This window comes from Habropoda laboriosa, unplaced genomic scaffold (assembly GCF_001263275.1).
Source record: "Habropoda laboriosa isolate 0110345459 unplaced genomic scaffold, ASM126327v1 scaffold69, whole genome shotgun sequence".
Taxonomy (NCBI): domain Eukaryota; kingdom Metazoa; phylum Arthropoda; class Insecta; order Hymenoptera; family Apidae; genus Habropoda; species Habropoda laboriosa.
In genome coordinates this window covers 505,015-524,244 of record NW_017100173.1, presented here as the reverse complement: position 1 = coordinate 524,244, position 19,230 = coordinate 505,015, and positions in this window count along the sequence as shown.

The window sequence follows — 19,230 nt, the reverse complement described above, 5'->3', positions numbered from 1 at the left end:
TATAAACGGCGGCAGGTTAAACGTTCCCCTCGAGGAGGAGCCCGGTATGGAAATTTCGAACGGTCGATGATTCACCACCGTTCCCGTCACGGATCAAATAAAGTAACGATCTACGATCACGGTCAATGTTCCGCGTGCAACCGGCCTGTACACTTTCTTCCGATTGCTAATACCAGAGGCATGGAGAGATTTTGAGGAGCCTTAAGAGCTTCCTCGAACAATCACGAAACAGCCAATACCATTCTGCACCATCCCCTCAAACTCCAACCAGAGCATGTCAAATTGACAACCAGTTCGATGGCTTTTGACGGGATAGACAAGTGGATTAACGTTGGATTTTCCTTCAGTCGAGCGTAATTAAAATAGCTAGTTGTTTCAACGAGTGAAAAGATATATTAGACGATTGCAAAAGTTATCGACTTCGGCACAGATGTTTCTTCTAGCGTAATGTTACACACACCGCTTGCGTTTTATCTTCAAATAATTACTCGTTTCGCTCCATTTCAGTTTCAAACGAAATCTGCTTTTGCACACACCGATTGTGCTTTTTCTTCAAATCGGGCACGAAATTTTCCAATCGTCCAATACTTGTACGGATCTGTGATGTCTGTTTGCAACGCGTTGTAGATATCGTTCATTCGCAATTTTTGAGATCTAGAATTTTCATACAGAGTGTTCCAGTTTTTTGTTTTTTTTTTTATAAAACTTTGTCGATATGTTCTACGGGTATAGTTAACACATTGCCAACCGATGTGGTAAATCTACCATTTTCTACTGTATCACCTATTTACATAGAATATTTCATTCTCATTTCTTCCTCATCTTTTAGAAAATGTCGTTCCGTAATATTGTTGACGCAACGAACCATCGTTGAATTTTACATTGGTAATCTTCCCGACACGGAATACCCTATCAGTTTTTCTTTCGAATTCGCTTCGGCAATCTTAGACGTCTGGTCGGTTGCAATTCGTTCGGTTGGCAAAGTGTTAGGAAAAAGTGTTGTATAAACAGCGTGTTACATAAAGTTATAGCAAAAATACGAAATATTAAAGGAATGGTAACTGGAATAGGGGATGTTTTTTATTAGGTACGACTAAGATATTTAAAGAAAATTTGGAAGAATTCAATTTTGTTTCTCAATCGTAACTCGTAAACCTAGAAGAAGTTCAAACTTGACGAGAATGAAAAAATACGAGCTCCGAGCTCGAGTTTTCAAAGAATAAACGTGTGTGTGGCTCTCTCTCTGTATGCAGCGGATGCAAAAGAGATACAAAATTCAGGAGGCTGTTTCAAACACTCTCGGCTCTCGTCTGCTCAGATCTTCGTATTGCTTTACATTTTTGCTTCATCGTGTTAATACAGCACGTGACAATTCTTCGTTTAGAATTCAGTTAGTATTTAATACAGTAACTGAAATTTCTTAGAATAGTGATTGTAATTTGTCACACTTTCTTCGACCTAATTTTTACTGTACTTTGTGTATTAACTTTGTAACTCTTGGATGAAACACTTGTGTGTTCAATTACCATGGCACGTTGCAATTATCAATTATTAAAAGAAACTTATTCGAAATGATTAAAAAATTATAGGTATAGAGTGTACTATAATGTGTGGGTATAATTTCAGTGGTGGATTCAACAGGCGTAAATAATTTAAAAAATTCATACAAACATTTGTCCTATCTGGCCTCATTTCCAAGTTATCCAAGTTATCAAATTTACAAATTCCTCAGCAATATTTAATTTCTTGTCATACAAACACTATTTAATGTTAAACTGAGAAGCAATAAAGCAGAATAACGTCTGTAAGTACTCGCGTGTGCGATTGTAATTTATATTCCAAGCATATCTATCGGCAACTAAGTTGACACATTTGTTCCTACACAACGTGGAAACCTTTCACGGTCGATTTTCTCGGGAGAAAGAAAATTTGATTCGAACCTCTTGTCACGAGACGCCCGTTAAGCCATTAACCCCGAGTGATTTTCGGCTCGTCAGAGGTTACACGCGAGTTAAACCGATTTCCCCGTTGCCGAGCCCTTAATTTTTCAATAATCGTAAAGCGACGGAGATCTGAAATCGCTTAAATTCCATCCTGCATAACGAATCGACGAAAATTCATTACGGTTTCACGAGCAGATCACTCGGCAGATTGGTCCTATCTTTATTGCGCCGCAATTATAAAGATGCTATCCCGTAATACATACTTCGTGATCAATTATGTGCCACACGCCAACGGTTTAAGCGGATTTTTAATGAGGCTCGCGCGGAAAACTTGAGAAACTCGCAAGCTCGCCGGAATTCCTAGCCGACGCAGGAATTCGAGTGCATCGCCACGCGTAGTCAATTTCGAATAAACATATAAAGCGAACGAGCCTTTTCACTTATTTTATCCGTACGTTACTAATTTATCATGAAATATTTAAACATATTTTACGCAAATTTTTCAGCAATTTTATCGCATCCTTTGTATTAATTTTATATGTTAAGAAATTTCGTGACTCAATACACGATAAATATATTTCTCTTAAATTTCACAGCTACAAACTAGAAAATAAGAATATTTAAGAATCAAAGTAACTGAGACAGGAATACTAAACAAACAGAAGCTCGTCAAGTTGCAATACGAATTAGGACGAGTATAAACCTGAGGTTAGGTGAAATGTAAACTATTCGACAAACCACGCGAGAAATGTTAGGAACTACAGTTCGTTAATCAAGTAACAAACAGCTACCAATTCCTCAACGATCGTCTAAACCTCAAAATTTCCTAAGGGAACCGAACTTCTCGCTAATCTGATAAAATCCTCGAGTTAGTCTATTCAAGATACAGTTTCCTCCCAAAAACAGTTATTTCCCAAACTCTTGCAGTCTAACGGCGCTTCCATGGCGACAGACGTAATTAGTTTGGAGAACTTTAAAATGTAAAATTCAGGTTTTTTTATATTTTCAGAATATTGCAAATTAACATAAAAAAATAGAAATTAAAAATCCTTCTTTTTTTTTTCAAAATAAAAGTGGGTTTCCAGAAGTTTCACTGCTAATCTTATCAAAAAGTGCTCGGAGTGCAAAGGGTTAACTGATTTGTTATTCACCGGCAATAAAAGATGCCAAATTTCGCCTTCAGATGCACCCTTTCTGGATAAAGGGCACGGCACTATCCGTCCTGTTCTGTGGTCGGTGAAAGTTTGGCAAGGATACAGAGTTGCGTTCAGAACCTGCATCCTCTGTCAGACGCACCGGTTCCAAGATCTTTTAAAAACTAACCCCTGTCGTCTTCCTCGGAAATTATGGGACAAGGGAGTACGCGAGCAAAGGGAGGACACAATTTCGAACTAATTAAATCGTTCTTTACGTCGTCGATGCTCGTGGAATAGAATTAACCCTCGTAACGACGAAGGCAGGGTCATTTTGACTCGACAGCGATTTCACTACAGAGTCAGGTGACACGAAAACCTCACAGTCGCCTTCCGCAGATATTAAAAAATGCCGGGGAATATATTTCGAACTTTTGACCCTAGCGTTTGCAGCGTCGCAATCAATGCGCTGCATTTCATTTGAACAAAGACCCGGGATGTGTTCCAAATGTTCGGCGGCAGACATTTCACCGAAGAATTCCACCTCGTCCTGCTTCCTGCGACTCGTCAGACGTTTAATTTGATTATTAATCGCGGCCTGTAAATTTTTCCAGCTCCCCGCCGTTGATTATGCGAATTAGCGGTGACGTTTATTGGTAACCGGACAGTTTTTCATTTCCAGCTGCCAGGGAAATGAAACCTGAGGGACGATGTTATAGCTATGCAGGTATAACGACGGCGATGCACTTGCATACCATATTCGGATAATTGTGCACACGGTAAACCCTGGGATGCTGCACCGGTTCGCGTGCAAACAGCTACACATTGATTGCGGAATACGCAAATATGTACCTTCAAGGAAATCACGCGTATTCCGCGGAAAATTTCCAGGCGACGTGTCCGTATCTGGCTAATCGAAGCCTCCACCGCAAGCCTTTTGCATTGTAAATACAGGAGGAGAGATAGAGAGAGAGAGAGAGACGAGGTATCACGCGCGGATTCTCGTGTACGAAACAACGGTACGAAATGTAAATTTCGTTCGATCAGGATTTACCGGGAGGAAAATGTAGAACACGCGTTACCCAAGATCGGTGTAACGCAGATTTCGAATTTTGTACAGAGGTTCTAGGGAGGTAGCTTGACGCTCTGGAACTGGTTCAATTGCGGCGGCGGGGAACGCTGTACTCGCTGCGTGGATTATGCGGTTTGAATGTAACAATCGTGACTGGTACACTTAATACTGATTGTGGTAACGTTGGAAGAATGAATCGCGGGTTTTCGCTGTTTTCCATTTCGTCGCGATTAATCGCGCGAGAGGTGTCGTACGATTTAAGAAATGATCTTCAAGTATACATAATTCGGTAGACTTGCGTCTTTCGAGGATTTTTGCATCGAGTGAAACTGTACAAATTCATCTCAGCACCTGAAAAGTACTCGTGAATCACTTTTGAACTTACACGAAATTACTGCTCGCGCGTTCTTCCGTGTAAATCCGCTTGAACGATTTCCAACCACTTGCGCGCAGCTTTTTTTCTTTCGCGGTGCGATACGCAGCCAAAGTCGAGTGTCGTTCCGCCAGAAAAAATCGCTATCAGTGAAGTGTCGCAGAACGTCGCACTGCGCGAAATTATAACCGTATTCCGCAGCATCCAAGGAAAACACACACGAAACGAGGTCGTCGAACGGCAAGGGCGAAACAAAGGGCGCAAGAGGGCAAGAGAGTTGCTCGAGTGCTCCGAAAACTCGAGTGCAACAACAAAAAAAATCAGCTTCGGTACGTAAGAAACGTTTGTGGTTTCAGCGCGAGGCTTGAACGTGAAAAAAATTCGTCAGGTTGGAATTTAATGCAAGGGAAAACGCAGCCATCCGCGCCGTATAGGACCGTTTATTAATTTCACGTTTACGTTAATCGTTAATTCTATCAGATATTTAAATAAGTTAACTCTACCTTTTTCACCCATCGCCTTCTCATTCTTTTAACAACTTCTGCTGTTCGCAGGTTTACGTTCCTTTCGCGTTATATCGAAAATTTATCGTTTAAGTTCGTATGACATACTGTTGGCAGAAATTGTCGAACATAAGGCTTCGGGTCTTGTTTGACCCGAGCACAGTAATCCCCTATCTTCTGCGCTAAAAAAGATTCCTAAATATGAATTTATCGGAGAAAGATTCCAGCGTATAAATTTAACAGGAAAACAATCTTAAGCGTGATTTCACGAGTAATTAAAAACGGTGGCCACATTTTTTCCAACCTCGAAACCTTCACATAACAGCAAGGAATCAGAAAATTCAGCAATCACTTTTCACTTCGTCACCGTAATTACAGATAGCTTCTCTTCCAACAAGTCTTTCGCCTATTTATCGAACCTAAGCGAACGTTCGAACAAGGGACTTGGCAAACGTTGAACTCGACTACTGTTCAATCATTTGTACGCGTATGTCTAGTCGAACGCTAACGGAAGTAAAGGAACTTCTGTAACGTCGAACGTAAATGTATCGCGTCTGTGCATCAGGGCAAGTGACAAGCATTTGAGATAGGTGGAAGAGATCGGAGCAGCCGGTGGTTTGAATGCGACAGTCTGGAACGAGCGAGAGACGCGTGTCCCAATGGATTTTAGGAATCCAATGGAGTTTCGGATGAAAGGAGCGGCATGAAATCGAAAAGTGAGTTTAGCTTTTGGACCGTAGTCAAAGGACGAGAAACGACCGCGGAAAGTACAGAGTAGAATTAGAATCAAAGAGCGAAAAGATTAAACGTTCGAGTATGAAATACGGACTATTTTCCCCGTACACGAATGTGATATTTTAACGAGCTCAATTTAACGCGTTAAAATCCTTACTCAAACCCTTCATTTTCCAATGAAAATATTCTTCCCCCGCGTGAATGCGTTGAACGCGTGCGTGCGATTAAATTTCGGCAGATACAAAGGGACCTCTCGGAAATCTTCAACTTTACTCGTCATTGTACTGCTTACCATTTAGAACCCGCAATTAAGCGTTAAATATGAGGTTCGCTCTACGTTCAACGTTTTGATGGTTATAAATGCCGAGCAATTCGTCATGGTCCCTCTTATCAGAAAACATCATCTTCTGCACAGGTACTCCAGACCCGAGTCCTTAAATAGTTTTCATTTTACAATCGAGATCTGGGCAGAACGACGTTAGGTCATCTGTCATCTCCGTTCAACTCTATCAATGACACCTTTCTTAACGCAACAGGAGTTAGCATAAAACACTCGTTACATAGCTCGTAAATTGAGATTATCGGGTAGATTTGGAAGAAAGCAAAATATCGTAGGTAGTTGTACGCAAGTATACACATCAGATTATCTTATTCCTTTAATCTGGCTACGTTGATATTATCGAAAATTAGCGTGCAACTACCCCCAAAAGACTGTCAGTTGCAGAGAAATAATTCAACTCCATGAAAATGTCGTTAAAGTTAGTTAGAATGGTGCTCTGTCGCCGAGCTAGGTATCGAACGAAAGTCACAAGTGGAGAAAAATCTGATCAGGCATATTTCCACGGTAATAGCCAACTTTTCAAACGAAACGGTGAATTAATATCGCTGCACCCGGCGATGACAATCACGAAACGGACGTGCGCCGCCGTAAAAACAGTTTTGTTCACGCTTGAAAAGGGTTTAACTGCCTCTAAAGGTCGGCGTAACTAACGAACATTAACAAGAACGGTTACGGAACTCGTTACAATTGCGCATGCTATTTATTTGCATAATTAGTTCCCCGTAAATCCAATTATTCGGAATCGTTCTCGGAACTCGGTGTAAACCATGCTCCGTTCAGATTCATAACTCTTTATCCGGAGTGCGATAAATTAGCGAATTCGTTACACGCCGGCCGCGGACGATAAATTAGAAAGTTTCATTGTAAAATACGCGTGTTTCAAGAGAACGAGAGCAGAGGAGAGTGCTTTCCGACTGCGCACCCCCACCCACGATCCAGCGGACAGTTTTCAGGACAGTTTTTAACTGTCCCAACCAAAAGCAGAGCCTTCCCGCGAAACTTTCGTTCAATTAATTATGCAAATGTAATTCTCGCCCCTTTCCTTATCTGCTGTTTCAATTTTACCCGACGTTGCGCTCGTAACCCTACAGCTCTCAACGGTGATTCGAGCGAGTTTTACGCTGGAACAAATGGCTAGATTTCGTTCGAGACACCGATAGAGTTATTTTTGTACGATTATTTAGCATTTTATTTAGTTCGGCGAGTGATAAGAATTTTTTCGAGGATTACCGTTCAGTGGTACACTTGGCGGAAGCGATATGGCGAAGTCGTAAATTAAAGCGTTAACCCTTTCGCTACCCGCAAATTTTAATAAGTAACGTGGGCGACTGACTGTAATTTTTTAATCACGTCTGCAAAATTTGTTATTTTCGTATTGGTTTTGAAATTCGGTTTATTAACCGTCGGAAGGCGAATGGTTTTAGACGGATCCCTTTCGCTACCCGCAAATTTTAATAAGTAACGTGGGCGACTGACTGTAATTTTTTAATCACGGCTGCAAAATTTGTGATTTTCGTATTGGTTTTGAAATTCGGTTTATTAACCGTCGGAAGGCGAATGGTTTTAGACGGACGCGAGAGACGAATGCTATTTGCGGTGTCATTTTGACCCGTCGCAAAATTTCAAGGAGGAATTGGGTATAAATGTGTATACTTTCAACTGTATATATTTGATATTTTTCTCATAAAACAGGTGTATTTCCTGTATCAAACGTAATCTGAGCCGCCTCGCTTTATCGCTGATGAGTCAAAATGACCCCGCATCCGTCGTACGAGGGTTAAGAGTAAAATCAAGCATTGAATTAAGGTGGAAGTGCTTGGAGAGGCTGCAACAATAAGTCCGAGGAAATTTTCAAAATTTACAATCTTCCATTAATGCCACACGTTATCAAGCTTCCTTATCTGTCGCCTTTTGCTCAATACTAACTATCCCATTGGTACAATCAAGAATTAAGCAGCCGACAATTGTTTAAAATTCCATTCGCAGTACGGAAAAACGGAAAATCTGACGCAGTGACATTTCATTCACAGCCAATTACAAAAATATTCCAGCACGCATCCGTGATCGCGCGAAGCTTCTCCCATCCGGACATCCCGGGTGAAGCAACGTCGATTTCAAAGTGTCAACGCGTATAATTAATCACGCATCGCTCGGAAGCAATCGTCAAGAGCCGAGCTGGAAATTTTACAGTTTCTGGCCACGCAGTGGCTGCTTATTTGCGAGATACCGGTATATAACATTCCTACCCGGTATTTCGGGCGAGAACAATAAACGCGGCCAATAAAAACTCGCGGCTGAAAATTCGTAACGGAAAACGTCGTCGCCATTAGAGCTCGCCGCGCAGCTTTTCCCTCGACCCGGCCAAAATGTTTACGAGCCATTATCGTAACTATATGTGAGCATCCCGGCGACGTCCATGAGATATGCAACGGATATTACATTTCCGGGTCACTAGATTGATATTCACCGATTCCACTCTCTCTCTCTCCTCCTCTTTCTACCTATCTGCACCTACATGGACATTTCACGAGCCAACGGGCCTCGTGCATGGATCGAAAAGGAGAGAGAGCTTGCATTTTCGATGCGGCCCGATATAACACGTGTGTGTATATTTATTTATGACCGTGCACCGTGATATACGAGCTTTAATTCCACACCCCGACAAAGACCTCGACTTCTCCGTCCGTCGGGCGGAATTCCACCGCGATCCTGCGCGATTTTATGCGCTCACGTGACCGAACGATCCTTCGCGAAAAAACGCGAACATCCGGTCGAGCTGGGGGATTAATAAACTCGAGAGAGGTGGGTGGGTGCACTGCCGCGAGCCGTTTCAGCGAAGCTTGCAGTATTTATTCGCGTTTAAAGGCTCCCGTCAGAATTTGATCCTGTTGCGGAATTCACGGAGGACGTGTGTACGTATCGTTGGTTCGCGGCAATGAAATACAGCTTTCTTGCGTGCGTCGCTTGTTACGATGGTATTTAAGCGTAAGTAACTGGATTTACTGTGTGTTAGAACGTTTTAACGAATTGTACGCGTCGATCGAGGGGATTGATAGGGGAAATAATGTGAAATAGGAAGCGGAATTATCGGAGTGTTTCTTAACCGTTTCAGTGCTACGGGTTATTATTGCAGAAATCTGACCGAAAAATTTCAACCTGCGCGATTGAGCTTTTTTCATTTGACGTGGAAAAATTGCAAAACTTTTGTTTTGGACGGTTTCACTGAATCGACTGTCTGCAAGTAACGCGAAACGAAGGAAAAATTGTTTTAATAGAAAAATAGACAGATTGCAAGAAATAGAATAAAATTTGCAGTAGTAATATATGGGAACGAGTTAAGATCTATTTCGAAGATACGGATTCAATGTTTGAAAATAATCAAAAAACGCGTAGTGTATGTTAATAATAAACAAAGTTAATCGTTCCTGTCCGTAAAAAAGTACCTATTATACCCATTTGTTCCTAAAGTAATTTACGAGAAATTCAAAGTCGTCAAGTTAAATATCTCGCCCTGTATATACAACTCCTAACCTGAGTCTAACGCACGTCTAAGGCACAGATCCCCTAAGCATCCTTACTAACGACTCCACTAGAAGACCCAAAATGAAACGAATCATTTTTTCTCCTCCTATTTATTTCCTCCTTCCTACAGAAAACCGTCATTTCCATTCGCTAGCTCCAACCATTTAACACACTCACCGTCTATCCCATAAAACACATATGATCACAAACAACTCTCCGCCAGTTTGGTCAAGCATAATACGCCAGGAAAAGTCGTATACCTTTTCCAAAAGCGCAAGCAGACTTTTCCACGGTGATTTGTTCAAGCATCCGAGCACGAGCTCGACGAGAGCATGTAATTTTGCAGGATCGTTCGGATTAGTTATTTCAGAGTGTGCCGGCTATACCGGCGGGATCTAGTCAGTTTTAAGCGCATCCATTCGTTCGCTCGCGCACCACGGCGAAGCTCCAGCGCGTCCGTAAATAACCGTGATTACAGGGATTTCTAAATTTCCCCGTTTATTAGGGGGGGTCACGCGTACAATACCTCAATGGCTCGAAACCGGCAAGAGAGAACTTCACTCTTTAATGAATTCTTCAAACGCTTTTATGCCGCCCGCGTACGGAACAATTACGCGGCAATTCATTAAACGGCTGAAATGTCGTCTCGTGTTTTTATTTAATTAATTCCTTGCATTTTTTCTTTCTTCCCTCTATTTTCTCTCTCTCTCTCTCTCTCTCTCTCTCTCTCTCCTCAACCTACGACCACCTCCCACCGAGTCTCCTGTCGTTGAAGTATACCCACACCACCGCCGACCTTTTTGTGCTGCATGACTAGAGTGTTCTTTTCCAGCTTTTTACCCTCCTCAACCGCCACCATCCGTAACCGTACCGCGCCGTGACGTGCACTCGGGCGTAATTCTCCGGAAGTCGGTGAAAACAAGCGGTTTACAAAAATACATTCTCGCGAATATCAGCGGCCGCTGCGTTTTTTAACGCTCGACGCGATGGTACTTCCATTCCACGGAGAACCGACCGACCCCCACTCGGCGCAGGGAAACCTTTTCAACGGCTGAAATTCTAATTAAATTAGCGAAAGAACGGCGAACGTTTCGCGATCTGCTAAACCGACCAAACAGATTTCCCCCTTTTTTTCGAATATTGCTCGATGGAAATTTCCGATGAATAACGGTCGGAGGATTGTGAAAGAGACGCCTGGGATCGACGAACTTCGGATTTTCCTTTGTAAAATAGCGTTTTCATTTTTTCATTTCGTGCATTTGTTTCGAAGTTACGGTCATTCGAAGTGAGAAAGTTTGCATTACATTTGCCATAGATAATTGTGCGTTTATGACGTCTTGGGACTTACAGAATGATGCCTCGGTAAAATTTTAGGTGCCTGAAGAGGTACAAGTTTGGCACTCTTTTAACATTCTCCTTTTCTTGGGCCTGTTTTTTTCATGAAAAGTTCTCTTTCAATGGAATCGCGTATTTGTCTCGTCTAATGGTACAGCGCTGTTGGCGCTTTTCAGCGTACCTTCGATTTTATTCCAATTTTTCAATTTAAAATTCAATTTTTACATTAATTTTTCGTTTTAACTTAGTAAAAGAAATTTTTAAACGAAAGATTTTGCGAACACGATTAAACGTCAACCGTATGCCACGAGACTAACGCTCTACTAAATCCTACGTCGATTCTTTTCTACAATCTTCTTTTCGTTCCAAGAACACAAAACTCTAAAAAATCGAACAGAAATCAAATTTCGCAACCACGGCGAAACATCTACCGTCTGCCTAACGCGTCGCGTATTAAAATTTGCCGCAGCGAAAGGGTTAACGAAATATTTTCGCAAAGTGGTCACAGCCGGAGTATTCATAAGGTAATTTCATTTCTGCTAAGCTCCGTAATGTTCAAGAATAACTGCATGAACATGCAATTTCCGTCGACGTCGAAATAGCGGAACACGTAATACAGGCTAGTCATTTGTTCAAATTCTTAGCTGCACTGCTCGAAATAGCCGATTGTGCATTTACGAGCCACAGGAAAATGATCGAATATTTATTTATATCCGTAGTAACCGGTACAGTAGAATTTTACCACACCGACTGTTTCATAATGCCCGCTTTAAGTTTGCAAATTTTGTTGCAAAATTATTCGCAGCAATATTTTCACCAAAAATCTATCACAATGACAGAAAAAGATATTTATAGGCAGAGAGTGCTTTAGAAAGGAAACCAAGTGCACCATAATTTAAGCAAAGCTTCCAACGTACAGGATTAGTAGAACGAGAGAGAAAAATATTTGAAACTTAACGCTGGTACCTTTGATCATCCAGCCTCATGATCCTTGCACACTTCCAACGGCAAATCGAGAAATCGATTTACCTGTTCACCGTTGGAAAGGATTACATCGAACTGTTGTTGAGCGACTGAACTCTCTTCCAAAGTTTACCGGAATTTCACAATTCGAACCGCGCTCGACAAGTCCTTTGCGCGATACCACTCCAACAATAACACAAACTGCACTCAGAAAATATTTGCCAGAAAGTACGAGTTGAATTCGTTTGAGCCGTGGTAATAAAGAGCTCTGCGGGGAATCTTTACGACCCCTTTAGAATCTACAAAATTTTCAATGAAACTTAAATTTCCTACCGTGGTTTGCAAGGAAAGCAGTTTATCATAAAACACGTTGTGCACTTTTGTTTACTGTATTTCTGAAATTGATAGAGCACGTTTGAAAATTCTTATTCCAAGTTACAATGGACGATCAAATTATTAAAGCAACCTGCAAGAAATTGACAGTTTTACGTTATAACGATTAATTTTTGGATGAAAACTTAGCGAATTTCTATTATTTTTTTCATGAAGCATTGATTTTTGCAAATTGCAAATATACACGTGACAACACTTTAGGCAACGTTACTTATCATATGGACGTTATTTTTGTTGGTTTAAAGTTACTGCTTATAATGTATAGTAAATTACTTAAAACGTATCGAAAGTAGGTCCAAAGGAATCAAAGCGGTAATTGCAGCAAAAGCTGCTGGCGCTACCAAAGCTAAATTCAACTTTTTCGTGTATTTTTAGTGGAAAATTGATATTGTGAATTCATTTCTGCACAAACACGAGAAACATATTTTTCGTACTGCGGCTCTAATAATTGAAATAATCATAACTCCCTCAATCGATACGCCTTTGGCAACGTTTCGCTAATTTATTTATGCCATCGTAACAAAGTCCACGAAAATCTGTTCCACTTCGAAATACTTTCTCCTCGATAAAATGATCAAAATGTTTGAACAAATGATAATCTGCCGACGAAAGGTCTCAGATAGTTTAATTCAACAATCTCATACCTAACAAGGAACCAACAATTTTACCTTCACAGCAGCATTCGACGAAAGTAGAATTAATTTTTAAAACCAACCAAAGCTATTTGTCCGACAAAAAGATACCCGCTAATTGCCTACACTCGTTCCACCCACTTAACGCATCAATTCTGGTACACCGACATTAGCAGAAAACCGCGAGTACCTCTTAGAGCGAGAACGACGAAACGCAAATCTAGCAACGATCCATATCTCTGCGAACGACCGTACCAAAAATCTTTTTAAAGTCCCAGGTCCCGCATCCGTTTCTCCCCGGATCGATCCCACTCGAAGCAGTTTCCTCTCGAGCGTCGCTCCGTCGTCGATCGAAATTCTATCACCGGGCTATGACGCAATAAAATATCGACGCAACTTTGTTCAGCTCACCCTCTTCAAGTATCCAAGTGTTATCGGTCGGCCGATTATTGCGAATTTCGCCGTCACTCTTGACCTCGAATCCCGGGGTCCAAGTAAAACTGTCTTATCTGCCGGATGCCGACGGAATCGATAGCCTTGTTAGCGAGCGTTTGCGGTCGAGTGGCTCGCTGGAAAGCTGTCGATGGATTTTCACCGGCTTACCGAGGAATTACAAATTACGGGATATTACAGAATGCCGCTTTGCCGCATCCTAACGTCTCCTTACCGGCGATCCTCCCCAATGGAACGCGACTTGAATGTCGTGTCACTTGCTGTTGCCAACTTATACATATGTTAACACTTTACCGACCGATAGCGGTTCAACATCCTACGCACTTCCGACCGGTCATTCGGCCACAGATACATCGCGGACACCGGCTCTGTTTTGACTCTAGGCCAGGGGTGGCCAGCTGCTATTCGGCCACAGATACATCGCGGACACCGGCTCTGTTTTGACTCTAGGCCAGGGGTGGCCAGCTACACTACCTTTGGAAGCCACATTTCAGGAAGGAATATTTGGAAGAGCCATTTATTTATCTTTACTTTTGGACATTGATCAGTTTTAGTTTACCATATTTCATACGTACATTATATTTGCATAGGAGCCGCACCACTCGCCTGCGAGAGCCGCGCTATGGCCCACCCCTGCTCTAGGCTATCGCGCGGGAATATACGCGCTTTTTCTTATACCTATAGAAGTGTTAAATCAAACTTCAACCGATTAATAGAGGCTATCGGTCGAAAAGCGTCGGCGGCAAAAAAGCGATTAATAGGTTACCGGTCGGTAAGCGTTGGCGGCAAAAAGCGATTAATAGGTTACCGGTCGGTAAAAAGCCGATCAATAGGCTATCGGTCGGTAAAGTGTTAGGAGTACACGTTGTGACGGAGGAAGTTTGAATAAGTTGAAAGAATGAAACACGTATGTTTCAGAGTAAGTTTTCCCCGGTCGCGCAGTTTAACCCTTATTTCAATAACCGGGTACCCTTTTGCATAATTCTCACTTAAAATACTTGATCCTCCAGGTAAAAGATTCAAATATCCAGCGGGTCGTTGTTATTCGGCACATTTCCTATCCGTGTTTGCCTCAAGTTTAGAATTTGGTTATCAGAAAACTACTAAAATTGGACGATAAAGTAGACGACAATTGTGGTTACTGACATAAGGGTTAAGTTTGCCTTAGACTTCTAATGTTGCAGTCAAGGAGACGACTTTATATCAAGTTTGTTACTTTACGATAAACGTTGCTCAGCGAAGTAATTACAGATCTATCGCGGTATCATAATTGGGCAAAGTAACGGACCGCACTCTGTTTAAGTTAAACTTGAAGTGAAGCCTTTATCCAATGTCTTATGGGTTTTTATACATAGTTCTACAATTCGAGGAATCTGTCCTGTCCAGGTATTGCACACTGTGAGGAATGCGACTTTTGGCGTTACAACGTGTCTTTTTCAATCGAGTTAACATTTTTTTTCTTCTTTTCCCTGCTTCTTTTCTCTTTCACCTACTTTCCTTCGTATGATTCGAGAGACAGACAGGTAGACAGTCTCTCTCTCTCTCTCTCTCGTTACTGAGACAGAAGTTCAACAAGCTACTCGGTTGAACGAAGTTTGCGTTGCTTGCCTGAACTGAGTTTCCGGTGGATTCGAGCGGCTCGATGCTTGATTTACCGGCTCAATTTAATTGGCCGAGATATAAGATCGGTCGAAGTGCAACACGCGAGTGCCACTGCTAACGACGAGTCGAGACCGAGTAGGCGAACCGATTTGTCAATTAATCAGAGGATACACGAGCAACGGGAACTAACGTCTTTCTCTCGTACAGTCGAGCTGCGAGTCGATTTGTTGTTTCGTGAAAGAGCATTCAGTGGGGAAATATATTAGCTCGTTAACGTTCTCAATGCTACGAAATTTACTTATACGAATTATCAGCGATGTCGACTTACGACGAAAGTATCGGGAGGTCTGTTGTTGAGAGAAAGAAAATTTAATTAACACGTTCGCTGGCAATCGTCACGTATGTACATACGTGTGACACACCAATTCTCTACGTTTAATACATTTTGAAAAATGCACACTTTGAGTATTTAATGAAAACTAGGTGAAAATTGATAAAAATATGAATATTAAGAATGTAAATGAAAGGAATTCGGAGGCTAATGGACGATGCTTCAGCAGAATCGTGATAGCGAACCTGTCCACAAAAGGATTTTAAGGGAAGACACGCTGAAAAATAGATTTGACGAAACATACAATTGCTTGTATAAATCTTCATTATAGTTCTCGTGTACATTTCCGAAAAGAACTTCAGGAGCCACTTCTTCCCTTGTCGTCACCTTCAGCACCTGTAGCAGACATTGCTCGATAAAAAAATAGCTCTGGACGTGATTTTTTTGCGACGTCGTATTGCTGAACCCTTGAGAAGGAGCGCGTTCTTAGCAGGACATCGGATACGACTTTGAAATTCTAAACGGAAGCAAACCTAGAGCCGGGACTTCATTGTAATTTTCCACGCAGTCGGGGTCAGGCGAATAAAGTGATCGAATTTCGCGCCAACTTATCGCTCCTGGTTTCAACGTGACACACACCCTCGATGAACTGAATTAAAGCAGATTTAATCCTGAGACGCGAGAAATTTGTCGCCTACAAAAAATACGATTCTTTCTTCGTACGTTCGCCATTTCTATAGAACTCGATATTTTTCTTATGATAATTGGCGGCAATTGACATGAAAATTAAGGGAATTCAGCGATGCAGCTGTAGCGCCGCCATTTTCTAACGAAATTAGACGAAAAAAATACTTCCGTATTCTTCAAGGTTGACATAACAAATCCCCTATGAAAATTTTTCGATAGCGTCAATTATTTTCTTAAAAAAAAAATGCCAAAGTTAAGTATTTTCAAGCTTCGGAGGAGAACTAATTTCAGAAATATGTCGCCACTAAACGCCACGGAAAATTCTTCACCGTAAATCGAACAAAACTGACCGCATTTGGGTTTACCATTATTTACATTCCGCCTGTTTCACGATCTCACGTATAATTCGTAATTTCGTTAGAATTTTCGGAATTAATCAAAACTAAGGAAAAGTGTGGAAAGCGGAATTTCTCTCCGACATGGATTCATCGAGATGGATTAAATGTAATTGAAGATTTTTCATCCGCGGTAGGAAGGAAATATCTCGGGGGAAAAGCCGCTTCGATGTAAGGATTCGCTGATAAAAATTTCCCAACGATCGATGCCCGGCGCGCTACCTAAATGGAATTCATAAACAGTAATTTATAACTATCCCGCCAGCGTGTACTTTCATCGTAGAATTTCGGTAGAAATCGAACACGATCAATTCTATTCTCCCACGTTCACCGCTACTTTTCGTTAATCGAAAAAGTATTCGATAAATATTCATTGTTCGATCGTTCGACAGGCATCCGAAAGGCCAAAGAGGGCCCTCTTCGAAAATAATCAGTTACACGTTTATGTCATATTTTACGCTATCTCCGGCGAACAATTTTATCCTCGTGCCTTAATCAACATAAAAAGAGAGAAGGTGGTCCCGCGTAAAAACAACGTATCTCCGGTCGGGCTAAAGGTAATACTCGATTTACGAGCGGCGCTTATCGAACTTCGATTTTCGGTTTTGATGGAACTCCTTTGGCGAACGCGCCAAAATAGACGAAGCGCCTTCTCTTCCAATCCCTCCGCCGTCCTGCCGCTTTTCTTTCTTTTCTTTCTTCGTTTTTTATCGCCGGTAATTCGATTCTGAAAGGCGAAACTACGAGCAGCCGAAGTTTCATCGTTTCCGAGTTACATCGAGAAACCCTTCGCGCTAGAGCTCCCCCGATCGAGCCCCTTAAAAATCGAACCAAACGTCGATAAAAAGACGGATACGTTTCTGTCGGTTTACGCTCGTTAACGGATTGGTTTTGTCCAAGTCCTCTCTCTCTCTCTCTCACTCTGCGTGGACGTACCAGTTTCGTAATTTCACAGTTACAAAGAAACACAACGAGTGGACAGCAATCGGATAAATCGATAACGTCACCGAACGGTTCTCATAATAGTGTCGAGAACGTTAACGAGGTTACGGGAGCGTGAAATAAATCTTCCTCGTCGGATTCTCTGTGGAAATGTTATCCTCTATGCCGGGCTATTTTTCACGCGGAACGCAGAGGCAGGTTGTCCTTCGCTTTAAATTATATAAGACGACTGACAATTTCATCGCGGCAGCCCTGGAATACGTATACGACAGGGAGAAACGAACAGGCGGCCTCGAGTGTCGTACTTCACGATTCCCACTGCATTTTTAAGTTTCCGCGGAGGCGTATAACCACGTCGACCATTTTGAAATTCGCCGGCGTGCAACGCGCGGTTCGGTGAAGTATGATGTCGCGCGAGCTTTGAAACGGCAGGGTGGTGTTTGGCGAGGAAATACGACGACGACGGGCGATCGTTTCCGAGTGCGAGACGCACTTTGCGGTTCTCTTATCATTTTTCTTCGAAGAGTGAAGAAAGTTTGGAAGCAGATGGACGAAAGAGAAGAATCAGAGGTAATCAGTGATATTTCTTATTTTGTTCTTTTTTCTTTATATTTATCAGATTTGTGCTGGCAGTTGCTAGTGACCTGGACCACTTTAACCCTTTAAGCTATAACAACGTGTCCTACTCGTGGCATAAATTCTGGTCAAGATGCGAGAGAAATAGTTGTATTAGTAGAAAAAATTAATCGTAATCCCAACTTTCGTTTGAATTCGTCAGTCTGAGGATTAATAAAATAATAATTTTATTCTAGTAAACTTTCGTATATGGAAGTCTTGCAAATTTTAAAGCACTTAGTGTAAGGCGCCGTGCGACGCGCCTAGGCAGCGACCGCGGGACCCGAGCCGCAGGGGGCCCTAGACGAGGAGCAGCACAGGCTGCACCTCCACCTCCACGGCTTGCAGGGCCCTAACGGCCGAAGAAGCGTATAAAAACGGGAAAAAGGGAAGCGGCCCACACATTATCGTACCTAGCCATCGACGAGCGAACCAACGTCATTTTAATATCTGTCGTTTTAAGCCCCTTGTAATTATTTACTCTTAAAAAATCAGATTTTCCGATTGTGCAAGCTCCACTTACGGCTGGTGTGGAGAGCTTTTTTCTGCCCTCTAATTTACTGCCGGCAGAAAAAATGAATTAGGTACTCGATTTTGCCCCACTTTTTCTAATTAATTTCACGATCGATGCGATACGAATTTTATCGAGTTTTTAAAGATTTTAGATTAGATTTTTTAATAATCGTGAAGAAATGGTTCTCGAAATTTCTTATTTATTTAAAATTTTTCTAAATAATCCTAAAAGAGCACCCTAAAGCTAGAAACATAAAGGTAACGTTGCCCGGTGCAAACCGTTTTCTGACATTTTGTCTGTTCGCTTATGACTGTCACGTCTTGGAGATGTTTCGTTAGTTTACCACTTTAGAGATCTTGAATCGCATGTCCTTGAGAACGTACGTGCTTTGTGAGTTTATTACTTGCAAAATAACTGCTTTTTAGAAGAACGTGACATTTTCCTAGCTTCGCTAAAGCTTCTGCCAAAAATACCTTTCCTACTCCTTCGAATTCATAAAGCTAGAAACTTCAAAACAAACCAAATTTGCACTTCGTTAATTGACGAATCTGTATCCTAGAAATTTTCACGTATTTTACATTCGTTCCTCCGTTCGAGAAAGCCAAAGACCAACACAGCGAGCAAATAATGCAAGGAAAATTTCGCATTATGCTCAACTCGCGTATCAGATAAGATTCTTCCGGGAAAATGCTGATGAGCATCGAAGCAACAAGCAATTTTCAACCGAGTGACGGAAAACAAATTCTA